Genomic DNA, 15,297 nt, shown 5'->3' on the forward strand with positions numbered 1-15,297 from the left:
TATGAATCACACATTGCATGTCAATATGTTGTCTCAAGTTACATATACAACATATGAAAACATGTATACCAGACACTACATACAAATATTTAGTGATTCCATTGAAAACATGTAAAACAAACACTACACACAGAGATGTAGTGATTCTATTGAGCATATGTAGTATATTAGTTGAACATCACTACATATCTACAGTTTTTCATCAGCATTACATATTGATATGTATTGCATGTCAATATGAAATTCAACAACAGTTTTCTAAGTATTGCATGTCAATATGAAGTACAAAATTAGGCTTTACTTTCTTCTGATTTTTGCTTACCTTCTACCTGAGGAACATTTGTTCGTGACGGAGTACCAACTTTACTCATACTCCTTGTTGTCGGAGATTTAGCCGCAGGGGAGGATTGTGTTGGTGAATCATCAACATTTTTTCTTCTTCTTTTTACCTGGGTTTCTTCTACAATTTCTTCTGTAATTGTCCGCTTGATAGTTCTAACCATTTTTTCTCTTTAATTGAATGAATAAAAATTAGGTTAGGAACTGATGATTTATGTAATTGATTAGGTCAGGAACTGATGATTTATGTAATTGATTAGGTCAGGAACTGATGATTTATGTAATTGATTAGGTCAGGAACTGATGATTTTTCTATAATTAATGATTTCCGAAATCGTTTTTCAGATGAAGGAGTTGCAGTCGGTTTTTTCTTCAAGAAAGAAGAAGAAGAAGAAGTGGGAAGAGACAGTTTTAACCCACGCATGAATGTTGAGGGTAGGCTAGTAATTTTCTAGGATTTTAAACCTTTTTGGACTAGCGGATAATTGTTCTATCCCGCTGGACTAGACACTAATCCCGGATCGAATCTTTGGACTAAACAGGAAATTTCTCTTAAATATTTATGCTCTGACCCATATTGTTTATCTCCTCCCATTGTCTTTTCCGTTATTCTGATGAGTGACTAGGTGGTTCAAAATACAATTGATCTCTCACGTATGAAATTATTAAGAGGTGACGGTTTCGAGTACTCGTGCAACAAATAATACTCTCGCCTGCAAAAACCAACAGTAAGAAGGAACAGAGATATTAAACTAATTTGTGGATATCATAATCACAATCTTTAAATATATTAATGAATTAGTAAAAGAAGGTAAAACATAAAGTAATTAGCAGCCTAACCTACTAAAAAAATAATTTAGTAATTTTGATTGTAAAGCTGCATACCTGCTGCCCTTGCCAAATTTGATTTTGTCTTTTTCCATGAGTTCAATGTAGCATTCAGGTCTAATGAGTTTACCCAGATGTCACCGCTAACCTAATATAATACTATAAATCTATTCTTGCATAATAGCTCTCTAAATCACTAACATTAATGTAGGTTCCGATGTCGGAACCAAAATTCCACATGTAAAGGCTGAAAAATTAGAAATACAAGAAAAAAAAGTTAGCACTGAGATCTATAACAATTGACGAGAATAATCAGCTAACAGCCATGCCAAATCTTCCCTAACAAAATTTTAAGAATGGTAGATTATACAAGTCTAACCTTAGTTGCTTTATCATGCCACCAGGTTCCTTTTTTACTGCTTCCCTGAAATTTTATAAACAAACTATTTATATGCTCTGAAAGCGTCATAGAGGACACATCAACAGATTTTGCATAATCTTACCGTTAAGAGAAATAAAAACAAAAGTTCAGAATATGAACTTTACTGGTATACGATAACAACATGTATATTGTAAGAATCCTTATCGACAACATCATTAAACCATTTCCCACCAATAAGATAGCAGCTTTTCCGAATGAATGTATAGGGTATCTGTCCATCAGATTTTTTACTTAGTAATACAAATAAACAAAAATAAGCTGAACTAAAATCAGAAAGGATCTGTTAAGGATCGAGCAAGAGAGAGGAGAGCATAAACGTGGAAGCATAAAAGACTACATTGATAATAATTCGATGTATCTTTCTCATTAATTCTCTAGCTATTTATACAATCACAAGACTTGGCTCTCAAGGCACAAGACTTGGTTCTCAAGATATTCTATTCCTAATATAACTCACACAACTCTCCTAAATATAGTCTTTCCTATATTATTTCCTAATACCCTCCCTCAAGATGGAGCATGTAGATCACGAATGCCCATCTTGGACCAAAGAAATTTAACTTCGGTTTTTTTTTTTTTTTTCTTCCAACGCTTTTGCGGAAAAAAAATCTTCAGATCATAGTTTAAGGACGTTTCGGTCCCCTTCATAGTTTAAGGACATTTCGGTCCCCTTCGTAGTTTAAGGACATTACGGTCCCATCTTCGTAGTCTTTAGGACATTTCGGTCCTCTTCGTAGTTTAAGGACGTTTCGGTCCCCTTCGTAGTTTAAGGACATTACGGTCCCATCTTCGTAGTTTAAGGACATTTCGGTCCTCTTCGTAGTTTAAGGACATTTCGGTCCCAATGCAAGTTTAAGGACATTGCGGTCCCATCTTCGTAGTTTTAGAACATTTCGGTTCCATCTTCGTAGTTTAAGGACGTTTCGGTCCTCTCTTCATAGTTTAAGGACATTGCGGTCCCAATGCAAGTTTAAGGACATTGCGGTCCCATCTTCGTAGTTTTAGAACATTTCGGTTCCATCTTCGTAGTTTAAGGACGTTTCGGTCCTCTCTTCGTAGTTTAAGGACATTGCGGTCCCATCTTCGTAGTTTTAGAACATTTCGGTTCCCTTCGTAGAATACTTCTTGTACTCTTGGTTTCTTGGTTTCTTCGATAGAATACTTTTTGTACTCTCTCGACAACTCATAGGATTTCAACCTATTATTGTTGTTCTTTTTCTCATCACCTCTTGGTGATTGTTTTCTTCTCTCTTTTTTTTTTCTTTCTTCACAACATGAATGTTGTTTCTTCTTCTCTTATTCCAGTCACGCTATTTTTGCGAAACCTTCACACTTCTTTGTTCTTCAAGATTCTCTCACAATCTTGTCGTCTTTACAAAGTCTGCCACACTTTGTAGGATATCCAAGTTTCTGCCACAAACTCTTCAACCACACTTCACTTCTTCTTATTATATTGATGTTACAAATTTGCCACGCTATCCAGATTTGCCACATTTTTCGTAACAGATTTGCAACGCTGTGACATAATTGTCACACTTCTGTTTGCAAATCATTCAGGCACTTAAACAAACACCTTGTCTGCACTTATCTATTTCCTTTGAGGCTTTCAGCCCGTCTTCAAATCACCTGCAATACCTTTGCTTCGAAATTCTAATCCAAGACATACCTGTCTTCTTTCCTATTCATCTCAACTTCCGGAAACGTTCTTCAATTGTAACCATTCATCTGTAACTGACCCACAAATAACAGCAGTGACAACCACTTCCTTGGATGCTTTCTCTATGTGAAACTCACCTGAAATTCATCATAAACTCGAGTTCTGATCACAAGCCAATTTCTGTCGTCCATTGTTCGTCACCATCTTTTAGACCTCGTACACAGAGCCATCTTTAACCCACTGCAATCTTCTCCGTTGCTTCACAGGTTGAACGACGAGCACATCTTCTCAACTGATGTGTTACTTCACAACGGCAGACACCATCTTCTTTCCTGCTCCAAACTTTACCAAAACAACAACTGCCAGAATGGCATCAGTTCTTCGCTTGTCTTCTCTACCAATCTTTGGCAAACAGTTTCACCAACCATGGCAGCTTCTAAATCAACCCCCGGACCAACTTCTGAAACATCCTTGAGCCTGAACTTTACGACCATCCATCTTGGCTTCGAACGTAAGTCATAACCCTAGGCAACAAACCACTGTAACCATAGCATACATGACATCGGTATCTCCCTGTTCTGTAATTACGAAACTCTGAAAACTTCCTTGTTTATCTCAAGCTTTCGAGAAACTGTGAATCTCTTCTCATCTTTATGCCAGACTCCATACATGGTTTGATAGGCAACGTAGTCTTCAGCAGCAGAATAAGACCAAGAGTTACGCCTTCTTCTTATCATCAAACTTAACACGATTCTCTTTGATGAATTCTCTTCATCAGTCTATAACCATCACCGGTATAACATCACCTGCACCATGACTCCATACACAACAGCACCTAACTCGAGCTCCATCTTCTTCTTTTTTTCACATCTCGATCCCATCTTCTTCCAGGCCATCATCTCATCACAGAGATTGTTACCATGAACTGCCGTTAATGGAGATAACATTGGAAGCAACTCTTTCTCCCTGTTCTACTGCCAACCATCTCTGTCTCCGACCATGCTTCTTCTTCCATCCTCATCTATCAACTATAGCAGCAGATCATCATCGCCACTGCCAAGCTCTTTCACGAGTTTGAATCTCACGTACCGAACTTCCTTTTTATGTTGACTTCTAAAAATAGTTCAATCAACCCATGTTTCCTTATTAACTTCGATTCACGTCAGAACCCTAACTTTTTTTTTTCTTTTGAAACTCTCGTTTCGTCCCTCCGTGTAGACTCACACGGATAAAGCTTGCACCAGGTCTTGGAGCAGCAACATAGGTCTTTCTTCTATAGAACCCTCGTTATCACCACGACTTCTCGAGCTCCAACATCTTCTTCTTATCATCACAGCAATACCGTCTTCTTGCTGTTTCCTAATCCATATCAACACCTTCCAAACTCTGTTTTCTCGGCTAAAGCTACTCATCTCTGTTCTTACGACAATGGCAGCAACAAGCCATCATATCTTTCCTGCTCAATATTGCATGACTATACAGCTTAGCACTTTTTTTTTTTTTTCTCTCTCACAAGCCCTTAATCAATCCTTCGCAACAACTCACCATCTCGTTGGAGTTCTTCTCAGTTGAAACTTCACGTTTTTTTTTTTCTCGGACCAAACTTTTGTCCAATTAATCTTCAAATAACAGCAGCCAGCATCGCCCCTTCATAACTTGTTGTATCTTCAAGCTATTTTCGGTCCCTGTTTCACCATCTGAGATGCATCTCTTCGGCTCAATTACGTACACCAACACGACTTTAACAAGTCTTCTTTTGCAGCCTTCTCGTTCAGGAAAAAACTCAACTACAAAAGGCAGCAACTTTTTTTTTTTTTTACCCTAAAACGAAAAACAATAGAACTTCTCTAACTCTTTATTCTTCTCCTCTCTCCCTCTCACCTCGCTCTGATACCATGTTAAGGATCGAGCAAGAGAGAGGAGAGCATAAACGTGGAAGCATAAAAGACTACATTGATAATAATTCGATGTATCTTTCTCATTAATTCTCTAGCTATTTATACAATCACAAGACTTGGCTCTCAAGGCACAAGACTTGGTTCTCAAGATATTCTATTCCTAATATAACTCACACAACTCTCCTAAATATAGTCTTTCCATTATTTCCTAATAGGATCATATTGAAAAACGCTAAAAAAAATATACGACAGATTACTAGATTAGGTTGTGATATGTCATATTGTTAATTTCAGTTTAGCATCAAGCCTGTTTTGTTTTAATTAAACCATAATAGTGAGAGTGAGACAAAGGTTTAAAGATCATGTGCTAAAGTTCTGTTATCGTTTAAGGGTGCATACGGCTATAGTACCACTATGAACCATATAAGTGGTCTACAAGTACATATCTTTTGTTTCAGTGCTGGTCTTTAACTTATGATGGCAAGCTGAAGACCACATGTCATGTCATGGTGTAAAGTTAGTTTACCTCATAGCCTCTTATTTTTTTTTAAAATGTCTCCATTAGCTAAGGCATGAGGAGATAGAATCATAGAAGTGGAAGACTGCTGGATGCTGGAAGCAGAAACAGAACCTAGTTGGCATCAAATTAATTCTTTCTACTTATCACTATATCATTAAATCAATCTCAAGTAAGTATTTATGTGCTATTACTTCTGGTCTGTAGTCTATCTAGCTGTAGAGTTTATAATACTAAGCATCCAATAAAGTATCAGCATATAGTAGTAATTATGTTTAAGCAAAAGTAATTTCTTTGTAGAATGTTTTACCATGCTTAAGCAAATTATCGTCCTCTATGGTCTCAAGCCTCCAACTCATATATGGTTCAAGACCATCATCAAAGCACCGTGTCTCCGCTGCAACATAACAAATAAAAAAATTGAATAAGTAACACACTTGAATCTCGGATGGATATCAATGGTCACATTATTTTTGTGACCTCAAGAGCAAACAACGTTTTCAAATAAGAATAGACATTTTGCATGCTATTTAGCAGGGGATTTTATTCGCAACACTATTGTAAAAACAGAAAAGAGGCACTAACTGATAAATTGCTTGGCCTTTTTAAGAATTGCAGCGTGCTTCCCAGATTGCATAAATGAAAGTTTTCCTGTAATCCAAAAAAATATGGAAAATCACAATAAATTAAAAGCATTACTAAAATTATTTTCCAGAAATCTAAACTTAAATGAACTCATCAAGCCTCGAAATTATTTTCCTTAAACTAATTCATTACAGTATATCGGTAAACAGTACTCAATAACTTTCAGAAAGAATCTAGCCAATCACTAAAATTAACAATGGATCAATGGTCTAGATTAATTGCATATTTTCATTAACAAGAAAAGTCATACTTGTCACAAAACGCAAGGTAATACGTCAGACACCGCAAATTGGCATATAATGCATGAAGAAAGTATTACCTCTTCCAAGGCTTCTTCAACGGCCTTCATCTTCACGACTAAATCATCATTCCCATCCCTGCTCAAGTATATTATTTTAAGTAAGAAGATATGATAATTATTTTATGCAAGGTAATCCGTTAACGTAAGATTGGCCCAATTAAAAAATCCTTTCTTAAGGACAGTCAAGATCACACTTCTCTAATCAAGTTACCTGGTACCATACCACCTGTCTTCGAGTTCTCTTTCACCTGCTCGACCAGCAGGAGACCTAGCTCTTGGATAACTCTTTCTCTCATCTGCAGGAGACCTACCACTCCTGGAGAATTTCTCTTTTTCTCCGACAGCTAATTCAGTTTTGTGTGAAGAATTGGTCCTAAAAGGATACCTTCTTTTTGGAGAGCTCTTTCGTCTTTCTCTTCAAGGTGGACTCCTTCCAGAAGACCCTTGACGCTTTGTAGGAGAATTAGACTTAGACCCACGTCGAATTGGCAAGTTATGACTAATGAGTACCTGCTCAGATGCATTAAAATTAAAAAGCGAAAAGCACATAAACTAAACAGACTAAACCAGTATCCATTGTGCATTAGTAAGTAGTAACTAACACCCCCCAAATTGTAATTCTTCAGCAACAGAAGTAAGCAATAACTTTATGCATAAGAAGAAACAACCTACACATTGCAAACCAAACATCGTGTACTGTATCGATGATATTATAGATTGACTGCAACTGCTAAAACATCAGACCAACATCTCTGATTAAAGTACATACTGAATTTTAAATTGACTCTTTTGCATAAAATACTTTTCTCTATCACTCTTTAACGATAACCACTTACCTCAATCACTCTCTATGATAAACATACATATAATCGCCAATCCTCAGTCTGTCACCATTAAATATGCATATGATGCACAGCATATGTCATAACCCGATAGACGAATCTTTCATCTCTTGTACAAATTTAAGTATGAGAATAAGTTGAGAATGCAAATTTACATGTTTTTTCTCATAGGAAAATAAACAAATAACTGAAGCTCACAAATTTGAAAAAATATATATAGATATATAACCTGGCGAGATTGGGGTATACCCAGATTAATTGATGTATACTCAATTTTAAAGGGACTCATTTTAAGGATTTTAGGGAGAGTCCTAATGAGTAAGTTACAAAACTACCCTTACCCTTTAAAAACCTATTACCCTAAATCAGTTTTAATCTTTTTATTTCATCTTCTTCTTCTCTTCTTCTTCTCCTCCACAACCACACCGGCTCCATCACCTCCACCACCGTCAAAACTCGTCGATTAATTCATTGAAATCGTCGATTCGAAAACTCCGATTAATCTTCATCAATAGATCCACCACGGCGGAAGGAAACTCGTATGAAAGGCGCTAATCGAAAACCCAATGAGTATAACCCTGGAATTGCAAGTTTGGTTCAAAAGAAAGTGAAGAAAAGAATTGTCGAAGAAGGAGAATTTGCAGCCGCTGAAACACAAGAAATTGTGCGCTTAAGAAAGTAAGGGCTTACTTAAACTCACTCTAATACTTCGATTTCATGTTTGCATGTTAAATTAGGTTAGAAAAATCGAAATTGTGAATTGGCAGTTGCGAAGCTGGCAAGGTATTATGTTATCGACCTTGCCGGCTTTTCATAGTTAGGGTTTGGCCGGCAAGCTCTTAGGTATCTTGCCGGCTGTTTAATATCTGTAACTGCTTCCACAGGGTCGGCAGGTTATTCAACCTGCAACCTTGCCGGCGGCAGTCTTTGTTTAATGAAGCCGGCATGTTATTATTTTTTACCCTGCCGACATGTTATAACTTGTTTCGGAACTATTGGTTCCTGATGCCTTGAATTTTTAAAAACCGGGACGGTGTTTGGATACAACCACGCCGGCTGTTTGTTGGCCGGCAATGTATGGGTAATGTACCTTGCCGACCTGTAATGTGGAAAATCTTTGTATCTCCTGTGTAGTATATTTGTTACTGGCCGGCAGACTATATGAATACTACCCTGCCGGCTTCTCTTTAGCCGGCATGTAATTTATATATAGACCCTTCCGACCATTGTTCCGCCGGATAGGTTATATATGTCGACCCTGTCGACCTGTAATTTTTTTCCCTTAATTGTTCTTGTTCAGGTTGGAAAAGGAAAAGAAGAAAGCTATGAAAGCTCTTAGTCCTCCTTCAAGACCTCCTCGTGTTGGTGATAAACTCTTGACTTCAACACATCGACGGGCATATGTTGTGCCGGGAACGCTCAAGATCCGTGTACCGAATGATTCTCAACCACCATCGGAACCCAGTGATTCAGACGCTACTCCGGATGAAGACCAATAAATTCCATCTGGTAGAAGAGGTGATGATGATGATGTTGATGAAAGCACACCGGCTGCTGGAGGAGGTAACAATGATGATGATGAGGGTGATGAAAAATGCCTAATGTTGGAGGAGGTAATGATGATGATGATGATGATGATGATGATTATGATGATGGAGATAAATATAAGGATATGGAGGATGAAATTGTTGAAGAGGCAGAAGAAGAAGAAGAAGGTGATGGAACCGGAGAACAAACTCTAGCTATTATTCAACAAACCGAAGCTTCAACTTCAAGTGAAACCGGAAAGAAGAAGAGGGTGATCACTAAACCAAATGATTCCCACATGCCTCCCCCTCACTTGATGATTACACTGAAAAAGGTGAGCGTCCAAGGGGGACCCCAAGAGATGGTGGAGAAGTTCTTTTTAGATACAAAGACTCTTGGGCATGTACGATCCATAATACTATCGTAAGTAATCTCAATCCGTCTTTGTTCTTTATTCAAGTGTGTAACTATCTTAAATTTGCGTCAAGTGTTTGTATTTCTTTTCATTTTGTTTTTTTTGGTATTTAGGATCACAGGCATGTCGTCCGTCTCATGAGACGCCAAGCTTCGTGTTCAGTGACTAGTACTTGGGATCTTGACAAGGAATGTGAGGAGGTGAAAGTGATTGTCAAGAACTACAGGTTGTGGCCTGCGGTGGAGAGTTCGAATATTGAGCATGATAAAGTTACCGTATCTGCATTCTGTGAGAGGTTATACGGAGAGACTGATACAATGTTATTCCCATTCGGTGATATGGCGATAACTCCCGATGATGCTCAACAAATTCTAGGCCTCGAGGTTGGTGGAAAAGCAGTCACTGAGGGATTCAATAATAAGTTTCCTTTCAAGGATATTTACGCATTGAGCCAGAAATTGTTCGGTTGGAATCAGATTGATACGGAGTCTGTTCTTGAGATGAAGGATGGTCGTCTAAGCAAGAAGTTTAATCTGAAGAAGTTGAGGGACAAATTATGGGAGACAAATAAAATCTTTGATAAGGAAGGAAGGGTGAACCCGGTGCGAATCAATGCTACAGCGTCAGCTTATTTGCTATACGTCCTGGGCAAATGTATCTTCCCCGACCGTTCTGGAAGCTTGGTCGAGGCAAATTACTTGCAACTATTGGATCCCTTAGATAAGATGTGTGAGTATTCTTGGGGTACTGCGGTGGTCGCCTTCTTGAACAATGAGTTGACAAAATGTTCTAAGGCACTCAGTACGCAAGTTAACGGAAACACATGTCTCTTCCAGGTAATTTTATTGTCTAAATCATTTATATTTGCAAAATTCTCGTAAGATAATATTCTTACTAAACTTTTTTTTTGCATAGGTTTGGATATATGAGAACTTCCCTTCCTTGTTCAAAGCCAACTCCTACGTCAAAGTGGATGCGAATGTTGCGGTTCATAAGCCAAGAGCGAAAAGGTACAGTTTTAAGGGTACTCAGGATAAGGACATGACGCAAAATCTTATCAAACTCCGAGTCGCCATCGACAAATTGACTGCGGATGATGTGTTATTTGATCTGTATCGAGATGCTAGAAATCAAGGTTTAATCCAAAGGAGAGATGAAGTTGCATTATACTATGGACCCTTGATGACTATGTATGATGGATATTCAATGTACGATCCACATCGGGTAATGCGACAATTGGGTTGCGTCCAAGAAGAACCTCATTTCGATGAAGAAAAGTCGTTCTTTACTGTGAAAATGGCTGAATGCACCACGTCCCAAAAAACTATTAACGTCTCTTACGATCCAGCGCCAGTTCAATAACATTGGGACGACAGACGTGGTCGTAAATTCGATGTGAGTTTTTTGGACGAGGTGACCACCGGTTGTGAAGCCAGTGAGAAATACATGGCGTGGTACTTGGGTTGGGCTCGTCCTACTGTGATTAGGGAAATGACTGCTGAAGAATTGGCTCGTAAGAGGAGGATGGCATCTAAAGACCCAACAATAAGTCTTAAGTTCTTTGTAAGTATTTTAGAGTTGCTCTTACTATTTTAAGATTATATTATCAAATCATTCTATTAATTGTTTGTTGTTTAATTGAAAATAGAAGGACCAATTGAAGACCTTTGTGAAGGTATTGTGCTGCGCGAAAGACAGAGGAGAGCCTTTGTCGATTGAAGAGAAAAGCAAGCACATTGACTATGCTTGCAATGTTGACAATGAGGATGCCCATGAATTATTCAAGCAACTTGAGGCTCAAGTAAATATGGAAGAAAGGGAAGCACAAGCCAAGTTGAATGCTGACAAAAAGAGGGCTTGTAGCGGTCGTGGTGGTGAAGGTAGCAGCAGTGGTAGTGTTCCTAAACGGGGTCGGGGTCGTGGTCGTGGTCGTGGTGAATGAATGCTTTCCTAGTTTATTTCTTTATGTTGTGGTGGAAAAATGTTTAAGTTAATGGTGTGGACAAATGTTTTTTTAAGGTTTATGGGACATGTTTTCGTATTTTGGACAAAAAGTGTTGGATTTATAGTTGTTGAATGAATGGTTTGTTTAGCTATATAAAGTTTCAATACTTATGCCGGCATGCTTTGTTTAAGTTACATTGCCGACTGTTCCAGGGTCGGCAAGGTTGTGAATTGTCAGAATGCCGACTCTGACAACGGAAATTGTGTAGTTACCAGGATCGGCAAGGTAATACGATTCCTACCTAGTCGGTTGTTTACTCGCCGGCAAGGTAATATGTTATCGACCATGCCGGCTATCTGTGGCAAAAAAAACTTTCTCCTGATGCCTAAAATCATATAAGGTCGGCATGGTAACAAAATTCTTACCTTGCCGGCCGAATCCTAGCCGGCATGCTAATGACCCAATACGGTTCCGGTGGATACACAGAAGAAAAACCTTCTCCTGATGCCTAAAATCATCAAAGGTCGGCATGGTTATAATTTCCTAACCTGCCGGCCATATCAAAGCCGGCATGCTAATAACCAAATACAGTTCCGGCGGATACACAAAAGAAACTGGTCTCCTGATGCCTAAAATCATCATCAGGTCGCCATGGTAACAAATTTCAGACCCTACCGGCCTGACTTTGTCGGCATAATGGGGAAATAAAACAGTGCCAGCGGATTTAAATTTCAAATATTTTGCAAGTACAATTACATTGATTGACTTGTACTTATACACTATAACGGCCAAATTTGGGCACCATCCTATAAATACACTACTTATATCCACAAAACAACACACAACTATTTGCATATACTCTCCAAAGCTCGTATCATCATACACTCCATCTAACTCACCCAATAGCTCTCTACATACATATAACAATGGCTTCATTTGATTCTAATGAAGATTTGGCAATCACCAAAGCTTGGTATGCGGAAAAATGACTTAGACGTCAACCCTCCGAAATGGTGGATTCCACAACCTTTTGGGCTAGGGTACACAAAAAATTTAGCCAAGAGTGTGGGAATCCTAATGCAAGAAGTGTTCAACAAATTCATGATAGGCACCTTGTCATCAAAAATGCGATACTTGCTTTTTTAGCTCTCCAACCTCGGATTTTTAACACTCGGCCCTTCACCTTGTCCATTGCGCAACTTGTGAGTAATTTTGTGGTTTTTTTTTACGTAACCCATGTTGTTTTATCTTCCAATGAAACCCCACTAACAAATGTAAGTTTGTTTTTGTAGCACGAAGTCGTGAAAGCGCGCTACTCGGAGGAAAAGGGGGAAGCATTCGCGTTCGATGCAAGCTATCACTTCTTGGCCGAAAGAATCCCGGAGGATAACCCGGACTACTTGGATGTTGTATCGTCTTCGTCGGAGGAAGATTGATGGCTTTAGAAGTTTTAGTGTAGGTTTTGTGGGTATACCTCTATGTAAGCCCTCACGAGACTATAACTCGTCCACTAGGGTCGCCTAGGGGTTCAAAGGCTTGATGCACATGCTAAGTGCATTCGTTTTTCCGTCGACAAGGATTAGGTTTTATGTTTCAATAAATGTAGTAACCAAAATTGAATGAATAAAGTGAATTGCATCTATTAGAATTCAGTCTTTTTTGGGGGATAACCAAAGTCGGCAAGGTTATAATATTACAACCATGCCGACTAAACGCTGGCCGGCAGGGTAAGAAAGTTAATAAATGCCGACTACAAGGAAACCGGCAAGGTAATAAATCAATACCATGCCGACTACCTGCGCATTTATAACAGTCTCATGTGTGTCAAAAATATTACAGTCGGCATCTTATTCATTCGTATACCCTGCCGGCCGTAGAAAACCGGCACCTTCTTCAACCGTATACCTTTCGGGCGTCGAGTGGTCGGCATGATCTTCATTAGTCGACCCTGCCGACCTTTAATACTTTCAGAACTGAAAGTGTGGATTTCTTCTTTGATTTTGAGTATGATTTCATACCACAGATTTGCAATCATCTTTTAAAAGTGTTTCGATTGTGTACTTCATTTTCGTTGCAAGAGATATTCTCAAAAAAAAAAAAATTCTCATAAAAAATCATCCCACAAAAGTTCAATCAAAAACAAAATTTCATAACTTCAATTCCTAAGTTTTAATCTATTCAATCAATCTAAACTCAGTTAATTAATCTAACCAGAATTTTAGTGTTAATTAAACAAGGACATATTAGCCATTTAGAAAATACAAGGTTATGGGATGGCTTGGTTTTATTTCAAAATAACCAGATTTTGTCTTATTGGGTATACCCTAATTAGTTTGGGTATACCCTAATCAAGCCAGGATATATAATGGGTACATAGAAAGCTTATTTATGTATAAAACAGACAACGACGACGAGAACAACAACTAAGCCTATGAAAAACAGACATTCTCCAATATTTCATCTCATTTTATAAGAATTTAAAGCAATCCTAACTGAATTTGGGAAGCAAAATTCAAATTTTTGGTCAAATAAGAGTAGAAAACTGGTGACTGAAATTCACAAATTTTAATGAATTAGATTGTAATCTAGAGTTGACTAACCTTGATAGCTGAAGAAACAAATCCGAGTTTGATTTAAATGTGAAGTTTCGTTGATGTAAATAATGCCTCAGCGACAAAAGATACCGCACCCAGCGGCTACACGACGGCAATAAACAAAAACGGCTGGAACAGACCAAGCCTCACTGCACTTGGGAAAGTAGGTTCAGGGGAAGGTGAAGGTTGCGTCATAACCACCGTGTCCTTTATCTTGAGACCTCAATGGATGGTGGAGATCAAAGATCAACATACTTTCCTATTATTGTTTTTCGTATGCCTATAAAAGAGATGTAAGCTAGGTTTGGAACCTTAACTAGAGAAAGTTTAAACTCAGCAGATCACCAAAAGATAACAGATCTCCGTCGGAAGGTTTCTAGAAGAAGGCGAGATATGTCAGCAGCAGACTCGGGATCGATTATGGAAGAGGTGGATTATCGTTCGGCAAAATACTGGGAGTTGGAGGGATTGATAGGAAGCAAAAGAGGTGATACAATAAAAGGTATGAACGAGGTGAAAAAGATTTTGAACAAAGAGGGATATATGGATAGCTATAATCCACTAGCAGACGACAATGACAACTTCGACGACAAATTAGAAGCAGCTCTCCATGTCTATCACTATTATAACGATGGATGCGGTGACGGAATCATCGACTCCATAACTCTTGAAGTTTTAGAAAACATATGCACGCTCGGGATAAGAAGTACAAATCGGGTTATTATTCTGTTTTGGGCTCTCAAGGTTAATTCCGCCGAGACGGAATTTGGTCAGAATTGGCCAGAATCGTCCGGATTTTTTGGTTGAATATCGGGTGATTCGGTCAGAATTATTCTGAAACTTGGTTGAAATTTTTGAAATTTATACGAATTTAGAGTTTTTTATTATTTCAAATGAAGACTTGTTTCCATTTTATTTTAATAAATTAGGATATGAATATGGCATGGGCTTTTGGTTGTTCTTGGTAGTGCCAGCTGCTAAATGTTGGCTTGGTAAGCGTTTGTCTACGAATCCATTTGTTCTTGGTAGTGAAACATTGTGTTTCACCATAACCTACATGCTTGAAAATATGGTCTTCACGTTCCGTATTATAAACGAGAATGTTGTGTTTCTCCTCGATTGATATGATCGAACCAAGGTCTGTTTTTTTCTTTTTTGTTGTTGTTGTTGTAAAAAAACAAGAAATCATGATGCAGTTACTAGGGTACCTAAAGTATATCGCTTCCAGTAAACACTTGCACATTTGAAGAGAGGGATTCACAAATGTTTCATTTGACTTCCTGGTTGGTGTTAAAATTTGGTTCCTAATAGTCTAGATATTCTCCCATCATTGTTGTCGTACCTTTT

General features: G+C 38.2%; 1 long non-coding RNA gene across 1 annotated transcript; it reads right to left on the minus strand.

The window, feature by feature from the left end:
- Positions 1–525: 525 nt before the first annotated feature.
- On the minus strand, positions 526–15,014 carry LOC113281980. Its single transcript, XR_003326465.1, has 8 exons — positions 13,957–15,014; positions 6,839–7,137; positions 6,646–6,703; positions 6,267–6,332; positions 5,992–6,078; positions 1,547–1,591; positions 1,225–1,414; positions 526–1,052 (listed from the first exon to the last, which is right to left on the minus strand). It is a non-coding gene; the product is annotated as an uncharacterized LOC113281980 (long non-coding RNA).
- Between the last annotated feature and the right edge of the window lie 283 nt (positions 15,015–15,297).

The sequence above is a fragment of the Papaver somniferum genome, chromosome 5 (assembly GCF_003573695.1).
Source record: "Papaver somniferum cultivar HN1 chromosome 5, ASM357369v1, whole genome shotgun sequence".
Classification (NCBI taxonomy): Eukaryota; Viridiplantae; Streptophyta; class Magnoliopsida; order Ranunculales; family Papaveraceae; genus Papaver; species Papaver somniferum.